Below are 18,467 nucleotides of genomic sequence, written 5' to 3'. Positions count from 1 at the left end.
CAAGAGTTTTCTTTTTATTCTTCTATCAGCAGATGGCAAACTGGACCTTTTCACCCTTTCCACTGTTCTTGACATTCTTCCAATTCTATAATTTTCTAAATAATTATTAATTCTTTAATTAATTCTTCTATATATTAATCTATCATTAATTCTTACCTGGCGATAACACAACTAATCTTCAAAAAGATATTGAACCTATTTGTATACAAACAAGGTCATATATACTTTTGCTTTCTCCACATGTCACACAAATATTTTGATTGTAAACAATATATTTACTTTGAAGTGTGCCAGTTATAGTTTAACTTCCTGATTGATTTCTCCAAGATATAACCATGAGCAATGCCAGAAAAGAAAAACAATTTTAAAAGGAGTTTCAGATTTCACCAAGATGTCTGTGAAATGGACTTCAGCTCTTCTGCTGCTTCAACTGGGTTGTTACTTTAGCTTTGGGAGTTGTGGAAAGGTGCTGGTGTGGCCCATGACCCTAGCCACTGGATCAACATGAAGACAATTCTGGATGAACTTGTTGAGCGAGGCTATGAAGTGGTTGTTCTGACATCTAGAGATTCCATTCTTACTGATCCCAGTGAACCATCTGCCATTAAATTTGAAGTTTTTCCTACATTGTCTCTCAAAATGATTTTTTTTTATTAGATAATAAATTTTATTGTTATATTCCCCATACAACTGCAGCGCCCCCATTCTGACCCCAATCCCTCCCCTCCCGCCCCTGCCCCCCTAAAAGTGTCTCTGGTTCATAGTTTTTTGTTGATTTTGATTTTCACTTTCTTATAGTTATTCATTTTCCTGGTCCCTTATTTAAGTTTTCTAGATTCCTGCTATGAGTGAGACCATCCGGTATTTTTCTTTTTCTTTTTGGCTTATTTCGCTGATCATGATCCCTTCCAGCGCCATCCATGTTGCTGCAAATGGCATGTGTTTATCTTTTTTGAATGCTGAGTAATATTCCATGGTATATATGAACCACATCTTCTTGATCTAGTCATCTATTTTTGGGCATGTGGGTTGTTTCCAAAGCTTAGCTATTGTAAACAGTGCTGCTATAAACATAGGGGTGCAGGTGCTCTTTGGAATTGATGTTTCTGTGTCCTTTGGGTAAATACCTAGGAGTGGAATTGCTGGATCATATGGAAGCTCTATGTTTAGTAGGTCCAGAAATCTCCACACAGCTTTCCACAGTGGTTGGACCGGTTTGCACTCCCACCAACAGTGCAGAAGAGTTCCTTTTTCTCCACACCCTCGCCAACATTTGTTGTTGCTAGTTTTTTTAATATGTGCCATTCTCACTGGTGTAAGATGGTATCTCATGGTAGTTTTGATTTGCATTTCCCTGATTACAAGTGATGTTGAACATTTTTTCATATGCCTGTTGGCCATTTGCATTTCCTCTTCAGAGAAGTTTCTTTTTAGTGAGAACCGGGACACGGAAGATAAACGGACGACTCCAGCAAACTGCCCGAAGAAGAAAGTGGCCATAAAAGAGGACCAGAAGGGAGGGAAGCACAGAACCCTGCTCCCCTCCCCCGCCCACAGAGGCGGCACTCTCCGACCGGCAGAGAGGAGGAAAACAACAAACTAAAACTGCCAACAAGAACAAAGGACGCAGCAAGCGGGACTGTGAGTGGAAAGGAACTATTGCAGCCACCACACCCTGTGAACGGGAGCTGTGGAGAACCCCCGCAGGATCCGCCGCGGAGGTGAGCTCCGGGCGCCATTGAAGAGAGCCCCGCCCAGGAGGAGACCAGCCCCAGCACACAGCCCCGGCCGCCCGGTAAGGCTGAGCGGAAAGGCGGCGCGCTGGAAAAACAGACGCGGAGCGGGATTGCGCGGGGAAAGCGGCGCGGATTGCGCGGATCGGATCGCAGCTGCCCAGGTCCCCGTGCCTGCGACCTAGGCTTGCGGGGAGACGCGCGGAGGCCCTCCCGGAGTGAGCAGGAACCAGGCGCCCAGGCAGGGGAGCGGGATTCAAAAGGCGCCATTCCCGCGCCACTGATCTGGGCTACAGCCCGCGTCCTGGAACTGAGGGCTTTGGAACTGAGACCCGGGGCACGAAATTAGGGGCGTGGGTTCCCCACGATGGTGGGGCACAAGGCAGACACAGCACCCCAAAGCCGTTGAGGTGTACCCTACCATCCCTGCTCTGCTCCCTGTCCCACTGGGTGGAAAATCAGCTCCCCAAGGGCTCCAGGAGAGATCTCTGGCGCCACCTAGCGACTTGAAGCCAGCACAGGCTCCTGAAGCAGCTGGTGGCCAGCTGGGGAGTTAGCCCACTCCGGGCCCCTTCCGAACAAGTAGTCTGAGCCCACAGGGAGAGCGAGCACCCACAGCCTGGGCAGACCAAGCGCACAGAAGAGTGTGCCTGAGACCGGACGCGCAGGGAGTGTGTCCCACATCACCATTATAGAATAGGGACATTTCTTCAGTAAAGACTACCTGCAGAAGGCTTCCTCAGGAGCCAGAGGTGAGCGGGGGAAGTTCGCCCACGCCAGAACCCCTCTGGCCTGCAGTCCAAGCCCAGAGGGGGAGCAGGAACCCACCGCCGGGGCAGACCAGGCGCACAGGGGAGTGTGTCCCCACATCGGCATTTTAGAACAGGGACCTTTCTCCAGTAAAGACTGCTTGAAACTGACAGATGACTCCTGGAGGAGCCAGGAGGGAGCAGAGAAGCCAACCCAAGATGCCGGCCAGTCCCAACAACACAGTGTCCCAACGCATACGGCAAATTAGAAAACAGACAGTAGGGAGGAGAAGAACCACACGCAACCTAGCAACTCTCCAGAGAAAAAGCACACCACAAAAAGAAAACCAGCCCCCAGATGGCAACGACAGTAACTTGGAAGAACTTCTGAGCCTTCCAGAAAGAGAATTTAAAATTGCCGTGATTATATTTGCAGACGATATGATATTATACATAGAGAACCCCAAAAACTCCACAGAAAAGCTAATTCAACTCATCAATCAGTTCAGTAAAGTGGCAGGATACAAAATCAACACGCAAAAGTCAGTAGCCTTCCTATACACAAACAATAAATCTGAAGAAGAAGAAATCAAAAAAACCATCCCTTTTGTTATTGAAACAAAAAAAATCAAATATTTGGGAATAAATCTAACAAAAGAGATAAAGGACCTATACAAAGAAAACTATAAAACACTGTTAAAAGAAATAGAAGAAGACACAAAGAAATGGAGAGACATCCCCTGCTCGTGGATTGGAAGAATAAACATTATTAAAATGGCCATCCTTCCAAAAGCAATATACAGATTCAATGCTATTCCAATCAAAATTTCAATGTCATTCTTCAAAGAAATAGAACAATTATTGATGAAATTCATATGGAATCACAAAAAACCCCGAATAGCCAAAGCTCTACTGAAAAAAAAAGAAGGGAATGGAGGCATTACACTCCCAGACTTCAAGCTATACTACAAAGCCATAATCATCAAAACTGCATGGTATTGGAACAAGAACAGACATACAGACCAATGGAATAGAATAGAAAATCCAGAAATAAATCCACAGATTTATGGTCAACTAATCTTTGACAAAGGAGCAAAGACTATGCATTGGAGCAAAGAAAGTTTGTTCAATAAATGGTGCTGGGAAAACTGGGTCGCTACATGCAAAAGAATGAAGCTTGACCACTACCTCACACCATACACAAAAATCAACTCAAAATGGATTAAAGAACTAGACATAAGACCTGAAACCATAAAATATATAGAAGGAAATATAGGCGAAACACTACGTGATCTGCACATCAAAGACATCTTTACAGACACATCACCCAAAGCAGTGATAGTGAAGGCAAAGATAAACAGCTGGGACTACATCAAATTAAAGAGCTTCTGCACAGCAAAAGAGACAATAACAAAAACAAAGAGAAACCCCACCAACTGGGAGAACATTTTTGCACCCAACACTAATGATAAAGGACTGATCACAAAAATCTGCAAAGAGCTGATGAGACTCAGCAACAACAAAGAAAATAATCCAGTCAAAAAATGGGCAGAAGAGCTAAAAAGAAACTTCTCTGAAGAGGAAATGCAAATGGCCAACAGGCATATGAAAAAATGTTCAACATCACTTGCCATCAGGGAAATGCAAATCAAAACTACCATGAGATACCATCTTACACCAGTGAGAATGGCACATATTAAAAAAACTAGCAACAACAAATGCTGGCGAGGGTGTGGAGAAAAAGGAACTCTTCTGCACTGTTGGTGGGAGTGCAAACTGGTCCAACCACTGTGGAGAGCTGTGTGGAGATTTCTGGACCTACTAAACATAGAGCTTCCATATGATCCAGCAATTCCACTCCTAGGTATTTACCCAAAGGACACAGAAACATCAATTCCAAAGAACACCTGCACCCCTATGTTTATAGCAGCACTGTTTACAATAGCTAAGCTTTGGAAACAACCCAAATGCCCAAAAATAGATGACTGGATCAAGAAGATGTGGTACATATATACCATGGAATATTACTCAGCATTCAAAAAAGATAAACACATGCAATTTGCAGCAACATGGATGGCGCTGGAAGGGATCATGCTCAGCAAAATAAGCCAAAAAGAAAAAGAAAAATACCGGATGGTCTCACTCATAGCAGGAATCTAGAAAACTTAAATAAGGGACCAGGAAAATGAATAACTATAAGAAAGTGAAAATCAAAATCAACAAAAAACTATGAACCAGAGACACTTTTAGGGGGGCGGGGCGGGAGGGGAGGGATTGGGGTCAGAATGGGGGGGCTGCAATTGTATGGGGAATATAACAATAAAATTTATTAAAAAAAAAAAAAATAAAATTGCCGTGATTAAAAAACTGACAGAAGTCATAAAGGAAAACAATGATAAGGGAAAAATAATCAACGATCAGAAGAATGAAATTGAGTCCCTAAAGAGGGAAGTAAAAGAAATGCAGGAGATCAAAGAATTAATGGAAGAACTAAAGAATTCTGGGAAAAGCAATGAAAGCAGAATTGATGAAATGGAAGAACGAATAAGTACTCTTCAAGACACAGAAATAAAAAGAACCAAAACAGAAAAGGAAAGAGAAGTACGAAGGAAAAAGAACGAAGAAAGACTTCGGGAACTATCTGACTCCATGAGGAAAGGAAATATAAGAGTTATAGGAATACCAGAAGGAGAGGAGAGAGAAGTAGGAACAGAGAAAATATTCAAAGAGATAATTGAAGAGAACTTCCCAAATGTGAAGGAGGAGCTGAAAATTGATATACAAGAAGCAAGAAGAACACCAAACTTCCACGACGAAAGGAAAAATACAGCAAGACACATAATAGTAAAGCTCCCAAGAATCCAGGACAAGGAAAAAATAATGAAGCTGACAAGAGGGAAGAAACAGATAACATTCAAAGGAAAGCCAATCAGGCTGACATCAGACTTCTCCGAAGAAACACTACGGGCAAGGAGAGAGTGGAGGGACATAGTCAACAGACTCCAAGAAAACAGATGCCAACCAAGAATACTCTATCCCGCAAAGCTCTCCTTCCTCTTTGAAGAAAGAATATGGACTTTCCCAGACAAAAAGAAACTCCGGAATTTCATTGCAACTAAACCCCCACTCCAAAAAATACTGCAAGGAGTCCTAAAGCCAGAACCTCAGAGGGACGAATAACAATGAAAGAAGGCCAAAAAAAAAAAAAAGTTATTAAAAGAATAAATAAATAAAATCAAACGAAAGTCAAAATGATTTTAAAAGTGCTTTCAAGCAAATAGTGAGTGAGTGGACATATGAGTTCCCTAAAGACATCTTTTGGTCACACTTTTCAAAAATGCAAGAATTGGTTTGGAAACTTTTGCATATTTCTGAAAAGCTCTGTGGAGATGTAGTCAAGAACAAGAAACTTATGAAAAAACTCCAAGAATCAAGACTTGATCTCATTCTTGCAGATTCCGTGGGACCCTGTGGTGAGCTGCTGGCAGAGCTACCTAAAGTACCTTTTGTGTACACTCTACGCCTCACACCTGGGTATGAATTTGAAAAGCATGTTGGAAAATTTCCAATCCCACCATCCTATGCACCTGTTGTTTTGTCAGAATTAAGTGATCAAATGACATTCATGGAAAGGGTAAAAAATATGATATATGTGCTCTACTTTGACTTTTGGTTCCAAGGAATAAATTACAGGAAGTGGAATGAGTTTTATAATGAAGTACTAGGTAAGTCATGTTTTTGGCGGTAGAGTTATGTCTTACCTTCTAGTATCTTGGAAGGGAATGTTTTATAATTATATGGTCAGAGGGATTTGTCCATTATGAGTGAAGTGATGATTGTTAATAAGAATGATCACTCAATCTCAAAACTATCATGGAAATTTTAAAATTACAGGATAATTTGGAACCCTGTGTTTCATGATTATTGCAAGACACCTTAGGGATTCAGGAAACACAAATTAAACCGAAAGAATCAATGTAAATTCATATCCATTCTTGCTTATCTATCTGTAATGTATGTTATTTTACACAGAATTTTTAGGTCGACAGAAACATTTACTGTCGATTTTGCAAATAACTCCTGGGTACATGCATGCATAAAATTCCCTCTTATCAGTATTTCTAAGAAGAGCGGTATATTTGTTGCAGTAGATGATCCTACATCATTCAAACTTCACACTCCAGTGTAATAGTGTTATGCGTTCTACGGGTTTTGACAAATTGTAATAACATGTATTCACCTTTATTATAAAATACAAAATAGTTTCACTGACTGAAAAATCCTCTGTTATACCTTTTTATCCTACATATTATGTGATACACTCTTATTTATTATTTAGAAAATGCATTAGAAATTTTTTACCTACCCTGATCAAAGCAGACATTAGAATGAGAAGTTACATATTTTTAACACAGAATTATATGGAGTATTGGAGATTGTTACCTCTGTTTTTTTTCTCAATTTACTGTGTAAAAATTCATCTATTTTCCCATATATATTCTGAAGAACTGTTTTAACAATAAAGAGAGAGGCACTATTGCAAACTCTGACCTATAATTTTAATTTTGCAATAATTATACATTCTTTCCACAACTACTTACAAATTATTTCATAAAAGTCTTAAAATCTTGCTGAGGAGTAGAGATACAAATTTTTATTAGATGTTTGAAAACTGCTTCTCATCAAAGATACAGTGAACAAAATTAAGGATCACTACTTCTTTTTCATACATTGTAAAAATCCAGTTATGATTTGCTGTTATCATGCATTCTTAGAAAAATGTTACTAAAATTCTAACATGAAGCAAATTCAGTAGTGGGTAAAATAAATTAAGCCATACTTTCAGGAACTTAGCGGCTTAATAGGGAAAACTAATTCCAGGGAATAAGTTTCCAAATTGTAGAAACTAGACTTACCAGGGAAAGTTCTTCCATTTCCTAATCTATGTGGAGCTCAAATAATAAAGTATATTTTGCCTCTGTTGCATTTGCAGCTTTAAAAAGTAAGCTACTACAAGTTTAATTCTATATTCACTTAGGCTGAGTAATCAGTTATGCTCATGAATGTACTGAGGTGCTATTAGAGATGACACTGTTGACATCCAAAGGTAATCAGCTATTCCAACAACAAAATGTGTTTGTACAGAAACAAAATTCCTAAAAAGTGCACCAAAAGTGATCCTGTTATATATCATCATGTACAGCTTGACAGTGTGTTTGAGAAATGCATAAAAAATGGAGAGAAATAGAGGGCTTTTTTTTTTTTTTTTTTTTTTAGTTTGTCCAGAGGGAGACATAGTCTCTTGTCCAAATCCAAGGTTCATAACTCTCTGTATGTCTTTGGAAGCACCTTCCTCTCAGTCTGCCAGAGGGTGAATAAACCTCAACTCCTTTGGGAGATGTAAAACCCCTGTGGAATCCTATACTTGCTGATGGACACATTCAGGGGCACAGTCTTTAGAGCCTCTAGACCATTTAATAAATAGAGTTTATATAAATTTATTAAATAGACTGTATGTTTCATAATAGTGCATATATTGATATATACAAGTATGATGTACATATATAATGTAAATGTTTTATATATTTTTTCATGTATTTTTATCCCATATTACACATTATACATATATTTGTATTAGCAGACCACAGAAAATTTTACATCTTGGTCTACATCATTTCAAGCTCCTTTCAGAAATTTACCTGTTATTTAAATTACAGTATTCTCATTTCCTCTACCTTTGTTTATTTTACTCCTCCAGGGAGACCCACTACATTAGCTGAGACCATGGGGAAAGCTGAAATGTGGCTCATTCAAACCTACTGGGATTTTGAATTTCGTCGCCCATTCTTACCAAATTTTGAGTTTGTTGGAGGACTCCACTGCAACCTGCCAAACCCCTGCCTAAGGTAGTCTATTCCACTGTGTTTTGCTTTATTTGCTTTGGGACTCTTCACTAGTATTTTTTTTAAAGATTTATTTTATTTATACCAGAGCTGGGGTACAGGACAGAGGTGCAGGAGGGTGAGAAAATTCACCAGAGACAGAGCCGGGGAGCAGAACAGGCAGACGGGTCACCGACGCTGCTGAGAGGAGCAGCGGGCGACACAGGAGAGGTCTGCTTTGCCATGTGGGTTGCTCCCTGGCCTGCTGGGAATCAAAACTGCCCTGCAGAGTCTGCGGACAGCTTCATGGCACTGCGTTCAACCTGCTGTGCCATCGGTGAGGCCCTCTTCAATAGTATTTGACATGCCAAGAAAGAGTATTCCTCAATCAAAAATGTGTGACTGAACAATTTTGGCAGCCAAACTGTGCTGTCACTATAGCACTGAAATCACCGCCCATTTGATATTTTAGTGTTTGACATCTTAGAACACCTACTAAACAGGTTTTCTCGCCATACTCCAAGTCTGTACAATATCTTGTCAAAGACTTACAGAAATCTGGCTGACAAATAGAGCATTGAGAAAAAATACGCTACATATATAATAATGACTATTAATTCTGCATATTTATCCAATACCAGATAATTTCTATCTGTATCTGAAAACTGCCCTTCATATAAAATTGAAATAGAAATCTATTTACATAAAGATGAAATTCGTTATGAAGGATAGCAAAATCTAATAGGTTTTAAACTGATATCTTTGAGATGTGGTACATATATACCATGGAATATTACTCAGCATTCAAAAAAGATAAACACATGCAATTTGCAGCAACATGGATGGCGCTGGAAGGGATCATGCTCAGCGAAATAAGCCAAAAAGAAAAAGAAAAATACCGGATGGTCTCACTCATAGCAGGAATCTAGAAAACTTAAATAAGGGACCAGGAAAATGAATATAAGAAAGTGAAAATCAAAATCAACAAAAAACTATGAACCAGAGACACTTTTTGGGGGGTGGGGGGCGGGAGGGGAAGGATTGGGGTCAGAATGGGGCGTTTGCAATTGTATGGGGGAATATAAAAATAAAATTTAATAAAAAAAAAAAAAAAGAAATCCACAGATAAACTAGTTATAAATAGTGATGTATATTATATTTAAATAGGAAATCATGGAGGAAAGTGTTTTAAACCAACTTTTAATATGGAAATATTAGGCATTGGACTAAAGAAAATGGTTCTGTAAGACACATCATGCAGTTGGGCCATATTTAGACAGGGAATTCTGTGTGTGTCCGGACCTCACCAAAGCTGTTGTATGCAACTGAGAAAGGGCTGTCCCCACAATCAGAGGTGAGCCAAAGGCCCCCAAAAAAAAAAATAAAAAAAAAAAAAAATAAACTGATATCTTTGAGCCAAAACTAAATAACGAGCATCCTTTATGAAATCATTTTATGGGCTTGGAACATCCTGTTTGCCTACCTTCTGATTTGCCGCAACATAAAACAGAGATCGTGTTCCAGGCTTAACCTATTAATCTTTATTTACAAAATTTAACTATATAAAGACTTTCAAAAAGCTCAAAATTTGACTGATGTATAATTTCTTTTCAACCAATCTTCATATTTTTCAGATTTATTGAGGTATAATGGATATATAAAATTATGTCTTTTAAAGTATTCATTGTGAGGATTTGACTTACACATTCATTGTGAAGAGATTTCCCTCATGTAGTTGATTAACACATCCATCACTTCACATATGTGTATTTCTGTGTGTGTGTGTGTGTGTGTGTGTGTCCAGTACTGCCTTTTAAAGAAATACTCAGTTAAAGAATATCTATAATTGCATGATATGCCTTTGTTAAACTATGATCATGCTTGACATTAACGTGGGATTATATGTTACTTTCTCTTTTTGGATTGAGACCTCCCTAAACTCAGAAACTACCAGTCATGTTTTTCACACAATATACATCATGGTGTCTTTCATAGGAGACACTCAAATACAATCATTTGTTGAGTCAATGAATACAAGTTCTCACACAGCAAATTTCAATTATACAATATATTGTTATCAAACAAGCTCAGTAGGAGTTATATTAGGTTATACAATATATTAGATCTAATGCCAAATTTTTCCTATTTACTCCACTCCAATTCCCTGGGTTTGTTGGTGATTTCCTTTGCTATTCAAAAACTCTTTTGTGTGAGGATTCCCACTTGTTATTTCAGCATTTGTTGCCTGTGTATTTGGTGTTCTATAAAATATCATTGCCGAGACAATTATTAAGGATTTTTTTTTCCTTTCTGATAGCTCATTGTAAATATATATATACAAGTGAACCTTTCAAAGACAATTAACAGATGCATAAAGAGTATTTGGCAGTTATTAAGAAAAGAAAATGTTGGATCTATTCTAAATTTCCAAAACTAGGGAATCATTAAAAGATCTATATATATATTAAAACTAACATGAAAAGGGCCTCCCATGGTGGCGCAGTGGTTGAGCGCTGTGCTGAGAGGCTGCTTGCAGCATCTGCAGCACTGGTTGGTTTCCTGGCCGCAAGCGAGGATCCAAAAAAAAAAAAACCCTAACATGAAAATTCATTTGTTGGAAGGAAAGAAATGTATTTTAAGATTGCAATTTTATGAATATACATTATATACTTATATTTAGTTATATAAACAGAACAAAACACTAGAATGAAAACAAGCAAATTCATAGAAATAAGTAGAATGATGGTTGCCAGGGACCAGTTAAGGGAAAAGGAAGAATTATTGTGTAATTGTTAGAGAATTTCAGTTTTGTAAGACAAAAACTTCTGAAAATTGTTTGCAAAACAGCAGGAATATACTTACCCCTACATTTGGAAATTGCTAAAAAGTAAATGTTGTGTGATTTTATTTTGCCACTTTTTGTAAAAGCCACTATTCTAATAATTCCTAATCCTGATGGTCTCTTTTTAGTTTTAAACAATCTTGTTAGTACTGTTTATTGTGCTGTTGCTCTTTTGTGATGGAGCAAATTTTCCTTCACAGGAAGGGGAACAGTTTGCACAGAGCTCTGGAGAAAATGATATTGTGGTGTTTACTCTGGGCTCAATGGTCAGTAACATGCCAGAAGAAAGAGCAAATGCGATTGCATAGGCAGATACCACAAAAGGTTAAATAAAGTATCTTCATAGTGGACAACAACTAAATGTGACCATTAACTCTGCAGTAGATGTGGATTTATGCATGCATGCCAAATTATAAAGATGGTTCTGCTTTATCTCCCCCATAAGCTCAAACCAAAATATACATGACAAGGATTAAAGCAGTAAGAGGGTATTTTTATGATAATCACCTGGCATTAACTTTGTAATTGAAATTAAATATAGTTAAGGGGCACAAAGTGTAGATTTGCTATTGTAATGGTATTTGGGGAAGTATCTGAAACAAAATTCTGCTCTGTCCTTTCTTCTCTTTCCATGCAAGAATGCTGAGGGCATAGTACATGCCACAGTACAGATGTCATCAAAGGATAAATGTTAACTGTAACCTTAAGCAGAAAGTGATAAAGTTTGAAGGTATCATGCAATATTGGCTTGTCAGTAATCCACGCCTCTCTCCTCTAAAACTTTTGGAACTAGCCTGGTGAGTTCAGTTTACAGTTCAGCTTACTATTCAGATAAAGAATGGCCAGGCTTTACCGAGCTGTTTCCATGTACCTGAGCCAAACACAATGACTAAGATATGAGTAAGAAAAGAGAGGATTACAAGGAGTGAACCTGAAATCACCTGAGTTAGAAAAAATATCATATGCACCTCTATTGATGAGACATACAAATAATTGCTTCCCATTTTATAGAACAAACCTCATCCTCCCTGTCTTTGTGGAGTACTTGTTAGTTTTCTAACTGGAACAGTTTCTACTTATCACCTGAGCAAAATTTTTGCTGGATACTGATTTGTTTTAACATCACATAGCAGAACTAAGTAAAACACATGGAAATTATACTCCAGATTATAAGTTTTGTTGGAGAATTCCAAAATCAGAATCATTGTTAGTGGACATGGAAATCCTGTGTTGTAGGTCTCATGGTAATCAATGCTGTTGATGCCTTGTGTAGCCTCACTGACGTATTAACAACCAGTAGAATAAAAATTTGATATATCACAATTTTGGTTCATTTCATCATCTCTGCTGTTGTTTATAGCCAGCAGAATCCTCTTTTCTCCATTTAAGAATTTCCAAGCTGAATGCAGAAATAACACTCTAGGTTAGAGTAAAAAAATACCTCTTAAATTGTTCTTCCAAGTGTCCTTAGAATTAATATCAAGAAATAAGTTACTGCAATTTCTAGCAGAGAAAATTTGTATTATTAAAAATGTCAATACACAGAATTATTTATTTTTCTAGAACTGTTGAGTAGATAAACGTTTTGCAAATGAAAAGATATGAAGTGTTAAAAATAACTTATGGAAGAAGTAGATATATATAAATTCCATTCTGTCACACTTTGAAGAAAGAAATACTGTAATGCCACATTGGAAGATGACATGTATATAATAAATACATAAAACAAATAAATCTGAAATTTGTAGCAATGTTCTATTTTTTCAGCCCTAAAATTATCTGACTAAAAATTTCTAAAACATTGAATTGGTCATTGAAAATTTCATTTGTCTACTGTAGACAATTATTCATATAGGCAAAGTGTGAAATATCATGATTACATCATGTTTGAATCAACACAGAAGAAATACACAAATTTCTCTTGATGTCATTGCAGATGTAAAAGCACACATATTTGACACCCCCAGTCCTCATTATCTATTCTCTGAGAAATGTACTTAACTAGATTATTCCTTTAGTTCTGTAGAATTCAAGCATGCTCTAACGATGAAATTTGACTAATGCCATAAGACCTTTTCATTTCTCTAACAGGTTCTATGGAGATTTGATGGCAAGAGGCCAGATACCTTAGAGGCAAACACTCAACTGTATAAAAATGGATCCCTCAGAATGACCTTGGCAAGACTCTAAAAACCAAACACTGAAATAAGAGTAACTACCACCACAGTGATATATTTCACAAGGAAATATAGACAACATTTATTATTCCATAACTTGGAAGGTAAAATTTAACTTGCTTGTGTTTATGCTACTGTCCTTTGTAGAAAAGGATAAGATGTAGAAGTTAGTTAGCAAATTAGTATAAACAGTTGCATTCATTATGATCAGAATAACAATCTCTTTATTTCAAGTATAATTACCTCTCATAGAGAATTTTTCAACCACAGTGTGGATTTTCTCAATTTTTCCTCAAATTTTAGTAATTTGTCAGCTGATTACACATCTATACCATTTGGAGCAAATATTCTTATACCTTCATTTGTGCATCTGCTTCACTCGCCTCCACCAACACTTCCCTTCCCACATCCTATCCCCTCCATGCTCTCTTCCACCATTTGCACAGGAAACTAGTATGTTTTTCCCCTGGACTATCTGCCTCTCAATACACCCTCCTCATTTCTACCTTTTCCCTTCTATAGCAGCATTCACTGATAATGAAAAAAATAACAGTCCCTCTTTGATGACCAATGACTCTAAAAGAAAATACATCTCAGGCCATTTTTCTTCTGATGATTCCAGTGCCACCATTGTCGAATTCCTGAAGTCCTGCCCTCTGCTGTGTTAGAATCTGTGACTTCAGTTTGATGGGCTGTTTTCTAACATGTCATCTTAAATTCTTAATTTTTCAGAGACTCTTTTTTACCTATGACAATTTTATGAATTTTTTCACCAGAGAAACTTGTATTAATTTTCAACCTAAAAATCACACAATGATGTTAATTTACCTCTCTAGAAAGCAAAAGAAATACTTCTTGCTCAAGATCTGAAAAACTGCAATGAATTATATATGTAATCTGTTATCCACAACACAATGACACTATCAGTTTCTTGTGTTGCCATAATCTCATTTTAGCTCTCAGATTAGAAGTTAATGATATTCTGAAATCCATTCTAAATCTTAAGTCATACAACACCCAAGATCATAACTCATGGTAAACCAATGGAGTCTATGAGGCAATCTACCATGGCATCCCAATGGTGGGCATTGCCCTGTTTGCAGATCAACCTGATAATATTGCTCATATGAAGGCAAAGGGAGCAGCTGTCAGATTGGACTTTGAAACAATGTCAAGAACAGACTTGCTTTCTGCATTGAAGAAAGTCATTAACGACCCTTCATGACTGTCACATAGTTTTAATAGATAGTAGTTATGCATAGGTCTTTTGTCACTGATAAATATGAATTTCATATTTTTAGATATTACTTATGAAACTATTAGCATGATATTGCCACCAGAGATCCAATATCTTTCAATTAAACATCTATTGTTTTTTAAAGTTTATTATTTTTTTATGTTCTAAAAATGCTTGGTGATTTTTCACAATATAGGATTTTTCCCAGTGGGTGCAGTCACAATAAACAGGCAGGACTACGTCAAACTATAAAACTTCCGTACAGTGAAAGAAACCAAAACTAAAACAGAAAGAAACCCTACTGAATGGGAAAGAATACTTGCATACCATACATCAGACAAAGGACTGATATCAAAGATATACAAAGAACACAAAATTCTACAAAAACAAAACAAAAATCCAATCAAAAGATTGCCCAAAGAACTAAACGGACACCGCTCCAAGGAAACATAAAGGCTGCAAAAAAGCACAGGGGTAATGTTCGCCGTCAAGTATTATTAGAGAAATACAAATAAACACCACAATGAATTATTATCTCATACCTGTGAGAATGGCCATATTGAAAGAGGAGAAAGGATAGGTGCTGACAAGGAGGTGGGCAAAAGGGAACCCTGGGACTCTCCAGTGGGATTGCAAATGAGTCCAGCCCTTCTGGAAGAGTCAAAGGGGTCTCAAAAGATGAAACTTTCATCTGATATTTGACCAGGTAACCTCACAACAAGGCATCTGTCAAATAATTGAAAATCACGAATTTGAAAGCAAACTTAATTTATCACAAAAATTTAACTTTTGTGAACACCGGCACAAGAACATAGGCGTGCATGTAGCACTTTAGATTACTATTTTGTATTTTTCAAGTTGATCCCTAGGAAAGGAATCACTGGGTCATATGGTAAATGAATTTTAATATTTGGAGTAATCTCCATTCTACCTGCCATCAACTGGACCATGCTACATCCCCACCAATGATGTAGAGGAGTTCCTTACCCCACATTATTGCCATAGCTTATTGTTTCTGATGATTTTGATATGGGTTACTGTTCTGGATATGAGGCAGTATGTCATTGTGGTTTTAATTATTTTCCTAATAAGCTTTACTGAACATGTTTATGTGTTTGTTGGGAATTTGTATGTTGTCTTTGGAGACATATTTATGTCTCTTCAATGTCCATTTTGATTGGTTTATTTGATTTCCCTCTGTTGATTTGTGTATGTCCCTTGTAAATCTTCGTTTTTAGCGTTTTGTCAGATATATTATGGACAAATATTTTCACCAATTCTTAAGGTATCTTTTCATTTTAATGATTATTTCCTTCCCCGTGAATAAACTATTTAGTTTGATAGCATCCAGTTGCTTAGTTTTGCTGTTCTTCCCTCATTTTGCATTTCTATCCCCAAAGGCATCATTGAATCTGATGTAGTGAGTGCTTTGCTTGATTTTTTGTTTATTTATTAGTAGTTTTCAGGTCTCATATCCTACTACTGTGTATGGCTTTATCTGCTCATTCTTCTGCATGGTTGAGATAGTGTTCTCCATTCACTGTCTTGGGTTTGGTCATCTAGTTTTACCCAAACCGTTTGTTAAAGAGACTCTTCTTTCTCCATTCGCACTTGTGGCTCCTCTGTAATAGATTAACTGTTGAAATCAGTGTGGCTTTATTTCTGGACTACCAATTCTATGTCATTTCTTGTTTTTCTATTTTTATTACAATATCATACCGGTTTGATTACAGTACATTTGGAATCTGGGAGAGTTTGAAATCTGGGAAAGTGAAACAGGAGACAACAATTTGCCAAGGTAATGAGCATGTATGTTCCCATAGTCCAAACTCCATATCTGAATTAATTCTAAATGTGATGAGAAATGAGATAGAAATTTTGAACAGAAGTGTGTCCTAATACAAACTTGTTTCAAAGTCATTCTGATTGCATGATGGAAAATAAGGAATAGAGATCTCAAAATAGAAAGATATAGAAAATTAGTGAGTAGTCATTTCACACACAATGACATGAATCTTCTATAAATAAAAAGGATGAATGTAAATGTTTTTTTGATCTTATATATACGTGTGTGTGTGTGTGTGTATTCCTTGATAGAAAATATTTAACTATGCATCTTTTTGGGAATTTTCATTTTTTGAAATATTTGTCAATCAGAACAGTCCCAGATTAAAGATAAGCTATCTAGAGAGACCAAATAAAGCACAGTACTTCAATTCTATGACATACACTTTGAATCATATTTAAAAACTTTCAGTAAGAGACATATTTAGGCAAATTAGCTTACTTTCAAAATCTATGTTTATGGTTCCTGCCTAGACATAAGGGAAATGTTATGAAATTATCAAGAATACAGCACGATCAGCCAATGAAGCTTCTAGACAGAGCTGTCTTCTGCATCGAGTTTGTCCTGCGAAATAAGGGAGCCAAACACCTGAGGCCAGCATCCCAAGACCTTACCTGGGTCCATTACCACTCCTTGGATGTGACGGGGTGCCTGCTGGCCTGGGTGCCAACCCCTATGTATGTCGTCACAAAATATCTGTTTTGTTGCCACAAGTTAGTAAGAAAAGGAAAGCTTAAAAGTGACTAGTTGCCTTTGAGTTCTTGGCTGGTTTGTCTCACAGATGGGGCTACTCTAGCTGATTACTGCAAGAAATTGTATACCCTTGGCTTTTTCTTCTAATTTCATTTCTCAGATCAAGATTTGTTTTTGAGAGATTTACTAACCTCATTGAGATGTCTCTCTCACTACTTGGACTTTGAGTTTCTTTTACTTCATCCCATGCTGCTCCAAAAATTGCCACCCCACAAGGTGACAAAAGGGGTCTTCTCAATCACTCAAGGAAAAACTGAAGGAGTTTGCAAAAACTAAACCCACCTCACACAGCAACCAAAACTGATTAATCAAGTAATTTTTAAAAAATGAACTTACAGATAATGGTAATAAAATAGAAGTAGTAAACAAATCCTCCACAAAAGCCAATGTCCAGGCCAGGTAGTTTCACTGGTGAATTCTCCCAAACATTAGAGCAACCTACTCACACTTTTCTTATGAGACCAGAATGACCCTGATACTAAAACCAGATAAAGATACCACAAAAAGAGGAAATGATAGGCTATGTCGTTGATGAATAAAGATGGAAATATCCAAAAAGAAAATGCCAACAAGTTACATTAAAAATAGCATGATCAACTGGGAGTTATTCCAGGGATGAACTATGGCTCAACATCTGCAAATAAGTCAACATGTTATATTCCATCAACAAATGGATGTATAAAAACCATATGATCACCTCATTAGGTGCAGAAAAAGTACCTGATATAGCTCAACATCTACTTGATTAAACACTCTCAATAAAGTGGGAAAATTAAGGTCATACGGCAGGACACAGTCAAAGTGAAAAACTGAAAACTTCTTTTAAGAAGAAGAACGATAAAAGAATGCTCTCTTGCCACTTTTATTCAACGTGTTATTACAAGTCACAACCAGAGCATTGAGGCAAGGAAAAAATGCAAAGTCATTCAAGTTGGCAGGGGGAAGTAAATCTGTCATGATTTTTAGATAACATGATCTGATTCATAAAACCTTTTAGGAAATATTGATGAATTCAGTGTAGTTGCCTGAGGCAAAACCAACATGCAAAATTTTGTTGTTTCTACACACTAGTAACAAACAATCAGAAAGAAAAATTAACAAAGCAGTTTCACTTGCGGCTCCATCAAAAAAGAATAAAATATGAGAGAAAAAGTTTAACAGAGTAAAGTAATTGCATACTAAGAACTCAAAGGAATTGATGAAAGAGAAATAAGGCACCCAAAATGGTAGGATTCTATGCTCAATGAA

At 37.2% G+C, this 18,467-nt stretch overlaps 1 pseudogene; it reads left to right on the top strand.

The window, feature by feature from the left end:
- The first annotated feature begins 391 nt into the window (after window positions 1-391).
- Window positions 392-17,213, top strand: LOC119260516 (UDP-glucuronosyltransferase 2B4-like; annotated as a pseudogene).
- Window positions 17,214-18,467: the final 1,254 nt, after the last annotated feature.

This window comes from Talpa occidentalis, unplaced genomic scaffold (assembly GCF_014898055.3).
Source record: "Talpa occidentalis isolate TD23 unplaced genomic scaffold, MPIMG_talOcc4v2.1 talOcc4.6, whole genome shotgun sequence".
NCBI classification, from domain to species: Eukaryota; Metazoa; Chordata; class Mammalia; order Eulipotyphla; family Talpidae; genus Talpa; species Talpa occidentalis.
The sequence above is the reverse complement of the archived record's forward strand: the minus strand, read 5'-3'. Positions and strand labels throughout refer to the sequence as shown.